General features: G+C 52.9%; 1 protein-coding gene across 4 annotated transcripts in view; it reads right to left on the bottom strand.

Moving 5' to 3' along the window:
* Positions 1-14,813, bottom strand: part of SLC39A11 (solute carrier family 39 member 11) — a 281,978-nt gene that overhangs the window by 31,286 nt on the left and 235,879 nt on the right. The window lies entirely within an intron of this gene.

The raw sequence follows: 14,813 nt of genomic DNA, 5'->3' as shown, positions 1-14,813 counted from the left end.
AGTGAAGTCGCTCAGTCGTGTCCGACTCTTTGCGACCCCATGGACTGTAACCTATCAGGCTCCTCTGTCCATGGGATTTTCCAGGCAATAGCACTGGAGTGGATTGCCATTTCCTTCTCTAGCAGATCTTCCTGACCCAGGGATAGAACCCAGGTCTCCCGCATTGTAGACAGACGCTTTACCGTCTGAGCCACCAGGAAAACTCCTCAGTTGGCCCCCTTGGCACATTCACACCAGTGTGAAAGTGTTAGTGGCTCAGTCATGTCCATCTCTTTGTGGCCCTTTGAACTGTAGCCCACCAGGCCCCTCTGTCCATGGAATTCTCCAGGCAAGAATACTGGAGTGGGTTGCCATTTCCTTCTCCAGGGGATCTTCCCAATTCTGGGATGGAACCCAGGTCTCCTGCACTGCAGGCAGATTCTTTACCGTCTGAGCCACCAGGAAGCCTTGCCCCACCGACACCTGTACTAGCACGAAAGCTTGTTGTGATACATCCTTATGAAGTCTTGGTTCATTTACTGTCCACCAAAAAGAACATGATAGGAAGGAAAAGTCTATGATGTTGGACTAGAGTTTCCAAGAAAAAGTCAAAGTTCAGGCTGGAAATCTCTTTTTATCCATTCTTCTTAAGCATGGCCAAAAAATATCCTCAAAGTATATCCTTTTCCTCATCTCATTTTTTAAATCAAAAGTCATGTAAAAGGTAATATGGAAAGAACTTTTGACAGATTAGGACCAGCTAAAAATCTTGGATATGGCCATACCAGAAAATAGTGTTTGTGATTTTTGAGGCTTGAGTTTTTGGTCTGCTTTGAAAGGTTTCCAGTGCTTTGCTGGGAGATACGAGGAACCTTCCAGAGAGCTTAAAGGTAATCCTCCTCTGGAAAGCTGCACACTTCCTTGTTACTCCCTTGACAAAGACCCTCGGTCATAGCATATGCTTTCACGTGTTTAGCTAAACCACAGAGGGAGACGAACTGAATTTTTACCTTGAAAGTCAATACCATGGGTTGCAGTTGAGATATGATCAACAGCAGGATGGGACAGGCCAGGGAAAGTCAGGACCAAAAATATGGACAGACTAGACGTTGTAAGAGTAGTGGGGAGAGCTGAGGTCAGTGGGTGTTAGGACAACATGTGAGAAGAGGGAAGTGAGGGCAGGGAAACAAAAGCCAAGATCCTGGAGATACGGGGCAGTGGGGAAAGGCAGTGCCGACAAGGAAGGACGGAGGAGCTGCTCGACATTCAAGCAGACGAGACAGTTTGAAGAGTCCACGTAGAGAAGAAGCAGGTTCAAGCATGCAGAAGGCGCCATCGGAGCCTGGAGCTCAGCATCCAGGGAGAGCCGGAAGGATGAGGACTCCTGTACCCACAGACCGGGTACGCAACGGGGTCAGAACCCAGGCTGAAAGAATTCATAGCCAGAGACTTAAAACCCAGGTCAGAAACAGGGTTAAGGGGGAGCCCAGCACGGGGGAGGGGTCTGACAGCAACTCTCACTTCAACACGTCCATGCATCGAATGTAGCAAGAACCACTCCTATGTTATTCATAGATGGGAGAGTTTCCAGGTTAAGTGACAGGCCAGCCGATCATCCCAGAGAAGGTGTGGGTCATGAACCACATTACTCTAGTACTGATCAGCAACTGCTTGGTCAACAGGGTAAGACCCAAAGGGTTCCCGTAGTCTGTTCTTGACTCACTGGTCAAGCTCAGCATTCTCATCTCCTCCCTTGGAACCTTGGTCTCTGTGAGAGGCCTTAACATCAAGCTGTGCGAATCCAAAAGACTGGGAGGTTTCCTAGCTGTTCTCGTCTCTCATGCCTAATTGGACTCCAAGCATTAGCCTGATGCCAAAACCAGACAAGGACGTCACGAGAAAATAAAACTGAAGACCAATACCTCCTACAAATACAGATGCAAAACTCCTCAACTAAACCAAATCCTGCGCCATATAAAAAGAGGCCATGTCATAACCAAGAGAGATGTATCCCTAGAATGCAAGGTTGGTTTAACATCTGAAGACCAATGCAATATTCCATACCAACAGGATAAAACATTGAAAAACAAGTAATTATCTCAACAGATACAGGAAAAGCGTTTGATGGAATCCTACACTGTTTCATTATTAAAAAAAACAGAAACAAAAAAACAATCAGCAAACAAGGAACAGAAGGGACCTTCCTTGACCTGACACTCAGCATCTATGAAAAACCCACAGCTAACAGCATACCTCGTACTTAGACTGAAAGCTTTCTTCCTAAGAACATGAATAAGACAAGGATGCTCACACTTACTGCTTCTACTCGACACTAAACTGGAGGTTCTAGCCAGAAATTCGATTTTTCAAAAAATCACTGAGGCTTCTGTATTGGAAAGGAGAAAGTAAGACTGTCCCTATATGAAAATAACATTAGCTTCTATACAGAAAACTCAAAGCAACCCACAAAAGAACCGTTAGAGCTACAAACGAGTTCAGTAAAGCTTCAGGATACAAGATAAATACAACTCCCCAATCCACTACACACTAACAGAAGGTCACAAAGGCTTGAAAATGACCTCCCAAGGAGTGAAATGAGGTCGGCAATGCTGTAAAAGGTCTCATTCCCCATCCTGAGCACTGGGAGTGTTGGCTCCAGGGGCTCTGACTCCATGACTGGGGGCCTGAGCACCACAAAGGTCAAGGTCAGATGCACACTCCCTGCACACCCTGGTCATGGTCAGGGAGGGCCCTGGGGGCCTATGGGGTCTGCACTCCTCCACTAAACAGCAGACAAAATGCACCATGACCAAGTGCTCCAAGAAACTAAAAAGGCAAATTATCATGTGATACAGCAATCCCACCTCTGGGTATATACACAGAAGAATTGAAAGCAGGATCCCAAAGAGATACTGGTGCGTCCATCTCTTCTGTTCCCTGCATAGGCAGGCGGGTCCTAGCGCACCAACTGGGAAGCCCCCCAGTGGAACATCCAGTCAGCCTTAAATAGGAAGGAATCCAACATACGCCACAATATGGAAGAACCTTAAGGACGTCAATAAATCTGTCATAAAAAGACAAATAAAAGGGGTTTCCCCGGGGGCCCAGGGGTTAAGTAAGAATCCACCTTGCATTTCAGAGGATGCAGGTTTGATGCCTGGTCTGGGAAGATCCTACATCCCTCGGGGTGATTAAGCCCCTGCACCACAGCTACTGAAGCCTGAGTGCCCCGCGCTCCGCAACAAGAGAAGACACTGCAGTGAGAAGCTCGTGCACAGCAGCTAGAGAGGAGCCCCTGTGCGCTGCAGCTAGAGGAAAGCCTGAACAGCAGTGCAATCGGGGTGCAGACAGAAGCAAAACAAATAAACACACTGTTTAAAGTTACAGAACAGAGAACGGCATTTTAAAAATAATAATAAAATAAAAAGGCAAAGACAAAATGATGCCCTTTATATGAGGCTCCTGGAGTAAGGAGTCACAGAGCCCGAAAGTAGAGTAGGGGCTGCCTGGGGCTGGGCGGGGGTCGGGGGTGAGGGGAGGGGTTACTGTTTACTGGGGACAAGGTTTTCAGTTTTTTTAAGATGAAAAGGGTTCTGGAGATGAGGAACATGATGGCTACACAGCAACGTGATGTACTTACTGATATCATCATACACTTAAAAATGGTTAATTTTATGTATGTAAGCATGCGTGCTAAGTTGCTTCAGTCCTGTACAACTCTTTGCAACCCCGTGGACTGTAGCCCGCCAGGCTCCTTTCTGCATGGGATTCTCCAGGCAGGAACACTGGAGTGGGGTGCCATGCCCTTCTCCAGGGGATCTTTCCGACTCAGAGATTGAAACCGTGCCTCCTGCGGCTTCTGCACTGCAGGCAGATTCTCTGCCGCTGAGCCACCAGGGGAGCCCCTTACCGCACGTATACTCCATCACAATTAAATTTTTTTAAATAAGACAAAGCAAAACACCACGACACACTGAAAGAGAAGAGACATCGCAGGAGAAAGGAAACAGCTTTTTTTCCTGCTTTTTGAACAAAAGACATTGCCTTCTCATTTTGTGTGAGGTCCTGCCCATCATGCAGTCATCTGTCCTCCCGTCAGAAAAAGCTGGCGTTTCTCCGGGTGTCATTCACTCACCTGCAGTGAAATGCTGGCCTTAAGAGGCCCTGTCCTCTGAAGTGGTCCCTCTCTCCCCTGACTTGGGAGAGCCATGACGTTGGGAAGCATAATCCCCTTCGGAAGGGACAGTGGAAACGGGGTGGGAAGTCTCCTAAGCCCCTCTTCTCCACTTTCCTTCTAGAACCTCAGCTGTCAAGCTGTGGGGTGCTTCCTGGCACAGTGGAGCCTTAACAATGCTCATTTGCCCCCTGACCTCCCACCTGGAGATGGTCAAGGGTGAAAGCTGGCTGGAGTGGGGCTGAGGTCAAGGCACCAGATGGAAGCCTTGGGGCCACGGCAGTTCCCGTGCCAGGCTGGGCCACGGGGTGTTTGGCCAGGGGTCCCGGGCTAGCAGCGCTGGTCTGAGCTTGGGAAATGGTGTGGCTTTGGGCAAGTCACTTGCCTTCTGACTTTCTCCAGCGTGAAAAGAGGCTTCCTGAGGTCTCTCTCAGAGCCAAGGTCAGGTCAGAAGGGCATTGCTCGTTTGTAACATGACGATGGTGTTTTGGCCTCCGTGACTTTTTCCATTGCTTCTCCCTTGCCTGCACTGAAAACTACCCATTGCAGGCCCCTCAGTCTCCTGCGAAGGCCCCCTGAGCAGGCCTGGGGCCGCCTCCGCTCCCCACCTGCAGGCCGCGGTCGGGACATCACGCAGGAGGGAGCTGGTGGGGGCTGCCTCCAGCCCGCGCTTCTGGACAGAATGAAAACCCCGACGCCCCATCTGATGGAATCACACCGAAGAAAGGAAACTTGTCTCTTAAGAACAAGCAAGAGGCTGATGACTGAAGGCCCAAAGAATTTTGTGGTTGGGCCTTTTTTTTTCCTGTTGTTTGTTTTCTGGCACAATCTGCCTCTGTTTCGGAGCCGACGGCCGCGGTGCCCGTGACAAAGGCCTCTTTCTTACGACAGTTTAATAGCTCCGATGTGGGGGACAGCCCCGACTCCCGCGGGGCGGCCTCTGGAGGCGGCCTCTCAGGAAAGGAGAGAGCCTTGCTTTCGTCCAGTTGGGTCCAAACTGAACTGAGAGAGGCTTAAGGAAACAACAACAAAAAAAACCAAACCAAATGGGAAACTCCTTTCGAAACAGGAAATGAAGGCTTGGGGTGGGGAAGACAAAATGTGTCAGGAGAGAGGAGAGACTGGACCCAAGAGGGATGCTCAGGGCTCACTGTCTGCTGAGGGCGGAGGGGAGAAATCTACGTGGGGGCGGAGAAATGCGGCTGGAGATGTGGGGGGCGGGGGCGCATGTGTATCGATTCCCTACGGCCACCGTAACCAAGGCCGCCATCCAGGCGGCTGAAGACATCAGAGACGCATTCTCGTGGTCTGGAGGCTAGAGGCTCAAAAGCAAGTGTCAGCAGGACCACCCTCGCTCGGAAATCTCTAGGGAAGGCCCTCCCTCGGCTTGTCCGGCTTCCAGCGGCAGCCGGCACTCCTGGACACTTCTTGGCTTCTGGCTGAGTCACTCTGATCTCTGGTTCCCTCGGGGGGTCTCTGTCGTCACCCAACCTCCTCCTGTGTGTGTGCCTGTGTATCTCTTCTCCTTGCCTTATAAAGACACTGGTCATAATGGATTTGCGCGTGCGTGCTCAGTTGCTGGGTCGGATCTGACTCTTCTGCGACCCCATGGACTGAAGCTCCTCTGTCTGTGGGATTTCCCGGGCAAGGATACTGGAGTGGGCTGCCATTTCCTCCTCCAGGGGATCTTCCTGACTCAGGGATTGAACCTGCGTCTCTCTCGTCTCCTGCATCGGCAGATGGATCCTTTACCATTGCGCCTCCTGGGAAAATAATCCTGCACGTGGAAAGCACTCACTAAATGTCTCACAACTACCAGAGGCAGGGCTGGGAGGCAGAGAGCTGGGGCAGGGGTGTTAATTCTGGGCTTCCACACACCTGCCACCTGCCATAAGCTTGACCTCAGGGAAAGCCCTGGGCTCCGGATTCTCACCTGGCTACTGGGAGGGCAGTAAGGACTGAGCAGTGCATGTAAACAGCCCCTAAAGGCAGCCACCAGTGCCACGCCGCAAACCCACTAATGCGCCCAGGATGCTCTCCTAGCTGGCCCGGCAAAAGGCAGTGGATCAACGGCAGCACCCATCCGAGCCCCGCTGGTGACTCTGGAAAGCGCAGTTGCTTTCTGCCTCTCGCTGCGTGTGACAAGCAGTCCCGGAGGATGGACAGGGCAGCAGTGGGTATGCAGGAGGGAGAAGTCTGTGTCATCCCCAGCGCCTTGGAGAGCCACAGAGAAAAGACAGGCTGCTCTTCAAGAGCCTCGCGGGGTCCACGCCTCCCCTCAAGCCTGCCCCGGGCTAGACAGAACACACGTTGTGCTGAGATCGGTCCCCGGTGCCAAGACGGTCAGCCCTGTCGCCAGGCACTCGGGTGGGGGTGGCCGGGGGCCGTGGAGGAGGAGGCGGAGGAGGCCGCCCCGCACAAATGGGCTCCCTGTGCTGCTGATGAGAGAAGCGGCCGCCGGGCAGGCCAGGCAGGGCAGCACGGAGCCGCCTCCTTGTTCTGGACCCGAACCTGGTACGGTGACACTGGGGAGAGTGGAGAGGGTCCAGGGATCCGGGGGCGGAGGGTGGTGCGTGCAATAGAGAAGCAGCTCGTGCTATACAGAGGGGACTGCCCACTTGAAATCATCCATAGAATTCAGGCGGGCCATCAGGGCCAGGTGCAGAGCAGACCACACCCAGCCTGGTCCCGGGCCCCACACAGAGAACAGAAGAGGCCCCCAGCGAGGGTGCAAGATGGGGAAATAGACGCACACAGTATCAGAGTGAGAGCCAGCCGCACACCAGCTCAGCGCTCAGGCTGGACGGCAAAGCCGGCCTGGGAGGGAGGCTGTGAAGGCCCGGCGTCTGCAGGCGGAGCCCGAGTCACAGGAGATCAGGGGCCCCAGGCTCCTGGACCCGGGCCTCTGGCCTAGAGCCCGAAGGACCCTTGTCTCCCGCATCAGCAGGTGGGTCCTTTACCACTGAGCTGCCTGCGAAGCCCAAGAACATAACTGCATACTGTTACTGAAAAGGGCTTTTGTGCATTTGAATAGAGAGAGAATTAAGTCCCTGTCTGGGGCAGGGGTGGTGTAGAAAGGACTTGGTTTTATCCTGAGTTTATGAACTAATTTTTGGTGATAAATACAGATCGTAAGAGATAGCGACTGGCTGTGAGAGCAGCTTTTCTCAATGCCTTTACTTCGCAAACTAGAGACGGTAGCATTTGCACATGTCTTCGCATGCCTGGGGGACACGTGTTGTCCTACAATCACCAGCAGTCCTGGAACCATAGCTGCCACCCTCCTTTCTCACGTGACACGGCTGGAAACGGAAATGTAGGTAGTGAGAGCCCAGGGCACAGGCAGGAGGCCAGGTGCGGGGGACCCAGAGTCCCGCCCTGACGCCCCACTGCCGCACGGTGGCGCTGTCTGCCAACAAGCTGCCGATTCCACCTTGCCTGATAATTCAAGGGAAGGCTAGGCAGCTGTGTTGGGGGACGGGAAAGTAAAATGTACTTATGGGGAGGAGCTGTCAATAGACGATTCTAGAATTCCAGGCTGGAAGACTCTGCAGAGTCCCTTGGACTGCAAGGAGATCAAACCAGTCAATGGTAAAGGAAATCAGTCCTAAATATTCATTGGAAGGACTGTTGCTAAAGCTGAAACTCCAATACCTTGGCCACCTGATGCTAAGAATTGACTCATTGGAAAAGACCCTGATGCTGGGAAAGACTGAAGGTAGGAGGAGAAGGGGACGACAGAAAATGAGATGGTTGGATGGTATCACTGACTCAATGGACATGAGTTTGAGTAAACTCTGGGAGTTGGTGAAGGACAGGGAAGCCTGGCCTGCTGCAGTCCATGGGGATGCAAAGAGTCAGACACGACTGAGCGATTGAACTGAAGAATTCCAGGCAAGGCAGTTTAACGGGTTCAAGAGAAGAACTTGTCTGCTCAAATAGAATGGAAAGTGCCACCTGCTACTGCAAATAAAAAAGCAGCACAAGAATTTACTTCCAGTTTTGCTGACATGATGGAAGGCGGTAGGGAGGAGTCTGTGTGTGCGGCTGGGCAGGGTGTGTCCTCACACTGGGGCTCCACGTCTCAGGCGAGAGACCGCTCTGCAGCGAGCCAAGACTGGGCTGTGGCTTCCCCAACCCAGGAAAGCCGAGATGCAATTCAGAAGGTGAAGACTTCCTCCTTGAGGAAGAGACGGTCTTGTCAGGGCTCCCCAGAAGTCTGGGAACTTGGTCCCGCCACAGGGAGGTCTAGGGCGTTAGCAGAGCTGCCTGCGATGTGGAGATGGCCCTGGCAGCCTGCTCCTTAAAAGATGCTGCTGCTGCTGCTAAGTCACTTCAGTCATGTCCGACTCTGTGTGACCCCAGAGATGGCAGCCCAACAGGCTCCCCTGTCCCTGGGATTCTCCAGGCAAGAACACTGGAGTGGGTTGCCATTTCCTTCTCCAATGCATGAAAGTGAAAAGTGAAAGTGAAGTCTCTCAGTCATGTCCAGCTCTTAGCAACCCCATGGGCTGCAGCCCACCAGGCTCCTCCGTCCATGGGATTTTCCAGGCAAGAGTACTGGAGTGGGGTGCCATTGCCTTCTCCAAAAGATGCTGAGTGAACACCAATGAAAGAATTTATGTTTTATTTCCCCAAGTGCCCTCCAGGGCTTCCCTGGTAGCTCAGTGATAAAGAATCGACCTGTCAAGCCAGGAGACATGGGTTCAATCCCTGGCAGGAAACTAAAATACCGCAAGGCACGTGGTGTAGCCAAAAACAGTGCTCCTGGCTGCCCTGGTGGTTCAGAAAGAACCCACCTGCTAATTCAGGAGACTCAAGAGATGCGAGTTCAATCCCTGGGTTGGAAAGAGTCCTTGGAGAAGGAAATGGCAACCCACTCTAGTATACTTGCCTGGAAAACTCTATGGGCTGAGGAGCCTGGCGGGCTACAGTCCATGGGGCCGTTAAAGAGTTGGACACTGCTGAGCGACCAAACGTCTCCTCTCACCGCGTCATCGGAGTCTCCCCTTCAACACTCTGCATTTATCTTGCAAACGTGTTTTCCGGATTAAACTTGAGAAGTAGGTGGACAACTGGGACACATGGATGTGCACATATAGGTCTACGTACCCGTCAACTGATTACTGTTGACTAATGAGCAGGAAAACGCGTCTACTACCGTCTTTGTTTCTAAACAAATGGCTGCTTAGCTGATTAATGGCTGCTGTCTTAAATGAATGCTAATATTTCAACCTGCATATCGGCTTTCAAGCCAGGCAGAAGGATATACCTGACTTTGGCTTTGCTCTTTGATCTGAGCGGCAAACACAGACTTCAAAGTTTGTTCTGATGCCTGCAATGTGGAACTCAATGAGCCATGTCAGGTCCAGATGCTGGCCAAGACTGCAGGCATCCTTGACCAAGTGTCTGGGTGTTGGGTAGCAATGGCTGGCCGGGGCACTCAGCAGGAAAGGAAAAAAAAAGGTCCAGGAATACCTTGGGGATGTGCTTTGTGGATTCTGCGTAGTGTTCCGTCAGGTCAGCGGGCCAGACTCCTCTGCTGCAGGTAGCCAGCTGCGGGATGTTTGCCTTGCCAGCCGGTCAGGGTGTGTTCTCGGATTACAGACGCCTCTCTACTCGTGCTTAAGTAGGATGCATGTGATACGTGAGGCCAAATCTGAAGCATAAATAGCCTCACTCTCCCTGCTGGTTTGAATTATGTCTGCCGCTGAGTTAAGAGCTGAGGGCATGTTTCCTCTCTGGAGGTAATGACACTTCAGGAGGGAAAACCGCTTAAGCAGCCAACTCCCCAAGGAACGGCAGGATGGAGAACGGCTTTGTGGTGAAACCAAAGAGAAACTGCTGTGGGACCTGCTTGGAAAGAAGCAAGCCGTGATTCCCTCGAACCACTGGCGGAGACTCGTCTTCCTCCAGGAGATGTTGGGTTCTGAATGGGTCCCCTGAAGATGTAGGCCACCAACTGGGGGAGGAAGGCTGGCCAGGTGGAAGGCTGGTGATGGGGAGGGCGCCAGGGCAGCGACGAAGCAACAGCATCTGAACACTAGATGGCAGCAGCCGTATGCAAATTACTCACTGGGGCCCCGCAGGGGGACTTCTGCCTTTTCCTACTGTTCATGGGATTCTCGCAGCGAGAATACTGGAGTGATTTGCCATTCCTTCCTCCAGTCAAAGGATGGCAGGGCTTCCCTGGCGGCTCAGATGGTAAAGAATCTGCCTGCATTGCGGGAGACCCAGGTTTGATCTCTGGGTTGGGAAGATCCCCTGGAGGAGGGGATGGCTACCCACTCCAGTGTTCTTGTCCCTGGAGAATTTCAGGGGCAGAGGAACCTGGCAGGGTTCCGTGGGGTTGCAAAGAGTCAGACATGACTGGGTGACATGAACACAGATACCTGTAGTCTTTTTGCCTTTTCATACTGTTTGTGGGATTCTTGAGGCAAGAATATTGGAGTGGTTTGTCATTTCCTCCTCCAGTCAAAGCTATGGTTTTCCCAGGAGTCATGTATGAATGTGAGAGTTGGACCATAAAGAAGGCTGAGCACCAAAGAAATGATGCTTTCAAACTGAGATGCTGGAGAAGACTCTTGAGAGTCCCTTGGACTGCAAGGAGATCAAACCAGTCAATCCTAAAGGAAGTCAATCCTGAATATTCATTGGAAGGACTGGTGCTGAAGCTGAAGCTCCAATACTCTGACCAACTGATGTGAAGAGCCGACTCCTTGCAAAAGACCCTGATACTGGGAAAGATTGAGGACAAGAGGAGAAGGGGGCAGCAGAAGATGAGATGGTTGGATGGTATCACTGACTCAATGCACATGAATTTGAGCAAACTCAAGGAGATGGTGAAGGACAGGGAAGCCTGTCCTGGCGTGCTGCAGTCCATGGGGGTCACAAAGTGTCAGACACCACTTACTGAATTAACAACAACACATTAGTCTTTTCTGGAAGCTGGTGTCACAACTTGGATGGTGAACTTGGCCATGGCTGTGCTACAATAAAATTTTATTTATAGAAGCAAGTGTTGGGCCCGATTGGGCCCACTTGCCAACCCCTGCACTAAACAGAGAGCTCTGCCTGGCCCAGCTAGCTCGGTCCACACATCACGGGCATATGCCAGGCAACTCTTTTCTCCTCCCAGATCCACGCAGGCCTGTCCTTCCCTCCCCCTCAGCCCCTCCCATCTACCTATGTGATTACCTACATCTCCTGAACTTGAACTCTCCCTCCCACTCGATGAAAGAATCAGGTGACAGACGCTGCCTGTCGGTTCTGAGTCTAAACCCCCTCCTCCCATCAGCCTCTCATCCCCACCATCATCGACTCCTCCTCTAACTTCTCTGTCGCCCTTAAAACAACACGTAACAAGGTGTCAACAGCATCTGTCCAGTGGCTGGATTCTTCACAGGGATCCGTCTACCTCCCCCCCCCCCACCAGAATTCTTCCCTTGAGCGGTGTTAAGGTTCAAATTGTCACTTTGGCATCGGAACCCACCAAGGTTGTCAGCCTCTTGCTGGAGAAGGTACTTCTCCTTTGGCCTTCGGTCTCACTTCCATAAATTGCCAGGTGAACCGCACGCACCTTGGTGATGTCACCTGCCTGTAGGTGGAGGCACCACGCGCTCTTAACCACCTCCTCCAAGCGGGCGGCCCCAGCCTCCTGATGAGACGCTCCGTTCTCGGAAGCACCCCTGAGGCCAGGGGAGGCCAGGACCTCGTTTACTGATTCCTTGGACCATCTGGTTTGCATTCCCTACCTGCGCTCATCTCAGGGTGCCTGAGGGCTTCGCCATCCACTGACCAATTGCTTTAGCGATCTGGTTGCTATTTTTCGATTTCGTGGCACCGAGGTCAGAGAGTCTGGTCTGAATGGTATTGATCTGGGCGTGTTCTCACTTTCTCTGTGGCACAGTGCTGTTATTTCTGGGAAACACCCACACCGTGTGCTTGGGAAGAAGGTTGAAGTTTTCCTAACTGCTGGGTTGGGGGGTCCACATACGCACATTTTGTTGACGCTTTACCCATTTTATCAGCGTCAGAAAGGGGAATTGTTCTCCCCACCACGACTGGGCTTCTGACTGTTGCTCCTTGCAATTCTGACCGTTTTTCCTGAGGCTTGTGAGGCTGATGTTGCTGGAAGCGTACACACGCGGGATCATTATGTCAGCCGGGTACCTTGTTTCTCTTGTCATTAAGTACTGACCTTTATTCTCTCAGCGGCTTTCCGCCTTCGCGTCTGCCTGGTCTGAGGCTGAAACTGTTAATACCCGCTTTCTCTCGATCAGCATGCACCTCATGTCTTTGTCACCCTTTATCTTCCACCTCTGCATGTCAACGTTTTAGGCACGTCACTTGCTAATTACACAGAATTGGAATTTTAAAAAGCAAAACCTCTCTTTCAAAAGATGCATTTAATCGTCTGATGACTGTTTTTACACCACCCCTCCCCCTAGCATTAGTCTGTCTTTCTCTTTTTTATCTTCCTCTCTCCCTCCCACGAAACCCTGCACGGTCTGCAGCATGAGCCAAGGGCAGAGAAGGCTTACATGCCTTGACTGGGGGCGGGGGCTGTTCTGCAGTAAGATCAGAGGAATTTGAAAGGAAGAACCCAAACCACGAACTGTGTGTGGATCTGTAAGTGGGGCAGACGGACTGAAGGACAGGGTCTGCGTGAGGCCACCCTCCTTCCATCTCTGTGGCCCGCATTGTATGGACCCACTCTCCCCACCATTCCCCACGCTCCGTACCCTGGACACAGGGGCAATGCGGGCAGTCAGAGGGGCATAAAATCCCCCAAGGAGGCTGGTTTATCAGAGGGTGTCATGAGGCTGAAAACAGCCCCGCCTCCCCAGCCCAATCGCGAATGGAGAGCCCTGTGGAGGGTTTACATAACTCAGAGGATCTGTCTGGTCTCGGGAAGCGGGGAGCTGGGTTGAAAAGAATTTTCTTCTACTTTCTTCAGAGACACAAAGCTTAGCAGGAAGCACGGGTGACAGAAAAGAGGGACATCGGAGTTGACACCTTGGTGTCGGGGGAGACGAGGCGCCACCAGACGGGAAGCCAGGCCGTGAGCGCGGTGCCCAGGGCGGGCTGTCACTGGCTAGCACGGACATCTCTGGAGCGTGCGCGGCTCCCGGGACTCAGGAGGGCCCCTCAGCGCCCCGACACTGCCCACCCTGATGGTCCGCGTGGTCCAAGCCAAGTGGAAGTCAGATGGCTGGGCCAGGGCATGACGCCACCTCCCCCCCCCCCCCGCCATGCCCGGGGCAGGAAGCGCAGCCCGCGGGCTTGATGAGGCCAATCAAGCTCTGGGTCTGGGTGACGATCCTCACATTCTGAGGGCTTCACCCATCTACCAACTCCTGGGATCATCGCCGCAGGCATCTTGTTTAATGCTGACCCTGGAGTCGGGGCGAGGGAGCGACTTGCGAGTCTGACAGGCAGGAATGAGAATCGAGAAAAAGGAAAAAATCTCGACCCACGACGTGGCAGCCCACGCCCGCGTCTGGGGCTTCATGGAGCAGACGGGCCCCTTCACATGTAGCATCAGAGTCCAGCGACTGCAGTGACTAGACGGACACATGGGGGCCCCATGGCAGCTGAGAGTCTTGAGGAAAGGATGCAACGGGGTGCAAAGAGACCCCAGGAAAGGTGGGGACCGAGCAGGGAGGGTGGGATTCTGTGAGGAAGCAGTTCCTGGCAACCATGATCCACAGACCCAGGGCCAACCACTGAAGGAAGCAGTGACATTGCCTTCGGGGGAAAAAAGTCGATTTTGAGATTGTACCGGTCAGAGGACAGTCGAATGAACTCAACACAGAAGCCAGTGGCCACCGGACCACCACTTTGAGCCGAATTATGTTTTCAAAATATCATGATTTCCAGGGACTTCCCTGGTGGTCCGATAGTAAAGGATTCGCCCGCCAGTGCAGGGGACCTGGGTTCGATTCCTGGTCTGGGAAGATCCCACATGCTACAGGGCAGCCGAGCCCAGGCGCAACAACCACTGGGCCCCTGCTCTACACAAGAGGAACAGCAAAAAGCCCGCACGCTGCAATACAGTACAGCAGTCCCACAAAGCCCGCACGCCGCAACAGAGTACAGTAGCCCCACAAAGCCCGCATGCCGCAACAGAGTACAGTAGTCCCATAAAGCGACAGAGGCCCAGCGCAGCCACAGATTAATTAATTAAAAAGTTTTGAGCACCTTGAGATCGCACTTGTGCTGGCTGTTCCAAAGTCACAGCGGACCCCGTAACCCCCGCCTGGCCCTACCTGACCGCCTGCGCCCGCTTCTGCTATCCTTCATCCCCTACGGGCCTCTGAGTCTTCTGCCCTTGGATGGATGGCACCACGAGCCCTCCTTCAGCCTGGACCCGTACGCGTAAGTGCGGGAGAGAAATTGAGGCTGAAGATCAGCGTGGGCATCGTCGGCAAAGAGGTGTTGAATCAAGCCCTGGGGGTGGGGGAGAACAGCCAGGGAGAGAGCGCCGAGTGAGAAGAAGGGGGGCCCTGGAGATGGAGCGCCAGGGAACATGAGCGTTTCAGGAGGGGCCATCGGATGCGAAGCCAGCAGGAGAGCCGGGGAAGGAGCAGACGTGAGAGAGAGGAAATCGGGAGCGGCAGCAGCCAGGGAGAGGAAAGCAAGGGCTCGGAAGAGAGGG

The sequence above is a fragment of the Capra hircus genome, chromosome 19 (assembly GCF_001704415.2).
Source record: "Capra hircus breed San Clemente chromosome 19, ASM170441v1, whole genome shotgun sequence".
Classification (NCBI taxonomy): Eukaryota; Metazoa; Chordata; class Mammalia; order Artiodactyla; family Bovidae; genus Capra; species Capra hircus.
This window is presented reverse-complemented; position numbering and strand designations above follow the sequence as displayed.